The 1,883-nt window shown below is 37.1% G+C and overlaps 1 long non-coding RNA gene across 1 annotated transcript in view; it reads left to right on the forward strand.

The window, feature by feature from the left end:
• Positions 1-224: 224 nt before the first annotated feature.
• Positions 225-1,883, forward strand: part of LOC111821067 (uncharacterized) — a 7,188-nt gene continuing 5,529 nt past the window's right edge. Inside the window, exons 1-2 of the long non-coding RNA XR_002824545.1 lie at positions 225-582; positions 1,593-1,715. This is a non-coding gene — a long non-coding RNA (uncharacterized LOC111821067). The remainder of the gene's footprint in view (positions 583-1,592; positions 1,716-1,883) is intronic.

Raw genomic sequence — 1,883 nt, forward strand, 5'->3', positions numbered from 1 at the left:
CCATCTCATTAACATCATGGAGGTAGGATTTACAACACATAGGAAAATCACATCAGATGACAAAATGGTGGACAGTCACACAATACTGGGAATCGTGGCCTAGCCAAGTTGACACACATTTTTTGGGGACACAATTCAGTCCATGACAGTTCCCAAGAGGCAAATGCATTAATAATCAGGTAGAAACTTGAGGCACTTTACATATGTTTAAATGCGTTGGCAAAATAGGAAACTTTCTTAAGCAAGTAGCATATAACATAGAGCCTGATTCTCAGCAGATTCTCTGTAAGCCTTCCTTTTTCTTCCTTGCCCTACTTCTAGATAGTGAACATGAGAAAAGAAAGACCGTGGCTTCTTTATTCCTCCAACACCTTTACTGAACTGAAACCAGGTTTATGCGATGCTACTGTGGAGAAGAGAACTAATGTTTATGGAACCAGGACAAATCCTCTTAAGAATGGGCAAGCAAAGAAGCATGTAATATTTACTGAGCATCTGTTTAGTTCCAGCTATTTCATTTGTATCAGCTGCTCACAACAGTCCAGCCTCCATTTTAAAGATGAGCAATCAGAGATTCAGAAGGTAAAAATTTGCTCAAAGTCACATAGCTACTAAAGTGGCCAACTCAGGATTTGTCTCCAACCAAATTGTGTTCTTTCGTAAACTACCCAACCCTTAAAACTACCATGTAGGATTGAAAGCAGTAACTCAAATAGATACTTGTACACTGATGTTCATTGTAGTATCATTCACGAGAGCCAAAAGATAGGAACAACCCAAGTGTCCATCAACTGAAGATCGAATAAACAAAATGTGTTATATACATTCATTCAAATATTATTCAGTCATAAAGAGAAATGAAGTTCTGACATAGGCTACCACATGGATGAGCCTTGAAAACATTATGCTAAGTGAAATAAACCAGGCACAAAATACTGTGTGATCCCACTTATATGAAGTATCTTCAATAAGCAAAAGCATTGAAACAAAAGTAGATTAGTGGTAACCAGGGACTGAGAGGAGGAGAGAAGGGGAGCAATAATAAAAAAATAAAATAAAGAAAGAGAATGAGACCAACATGTCACAGGGGGGAAATTACATTATCTAAAAAATAAAAATCATCATGTAAATCATTGAAGGGCAACTATGGTACAGGAAGATTGCCCAGCTGATTTGCCTTAGGGATGATGCAGAGATATTAAGTACCCCTAGAGCTCAGCTGCTAACCAAAATCTCGGCAGTTCGAATCCACCAGCCGATCCTTGAAAACCCTATGGGGCAGTCTTACTGTGTCTTATAGGGTCGCTATGAGTAGGAATCAACTCGATGGCAATGGGTTTGGCTTTTATTTTTGCTTTTACCCATAATGCCTTTAAATAAAATAATAATAATACTTTTCTCCTTGCAAAGATAATACAAGTTTATTATAGTGCATTCAAACATATGGACAGATAAAAAGAAGAAAATAAAAGTCACCAAAATCTTGCTGTCCAACAATAACCAGGGTTAACATTTTTATTCTCTTCCTAGTGATGTTTTCCAGGCTTACGTATTTATAAATATAATGCTCATACAAATAATCTATTTTGCAGAAAGTACCCACAATGTACATACAGTAAAACCTGCAAAAGCCAGACCCTGTGTAAGGTGGAAACCTGTCAGAGAAGGAAAAGTCACAAACAGTGTTTTCCATTAAAATGAGCGACAGAAAAATGGTAAGACTAATGCTGTCAAAGGCAGAAAACTTGCAAGACCCAGAAAAACAAGGCAGTGCTGTCAAGTTCTGGCTCTTACAAGTTTCATTCTACTTGATTTGCTAACTGATTTTTGCTTATTCAAACATATGGCATGTGAAAAACGTTTTTGTCTTCAAATTATTAGGA

This window comes from Trichechus manatus, unplaced genomic scaffold, assembly GCF_000243295.1.
Source record: "Trichechus manatus latirostris isolate Lorelei unplaced genomic scaffold, TriManLat1.0 scaffold00062, whole genome shotgun sequence".
Taxonomy (NCBI): Eukaryota; Metazoa; Chordata; class Mammalia; order Sirenia; family Trichechidae; genus Trichechus; species Trichechus manatus.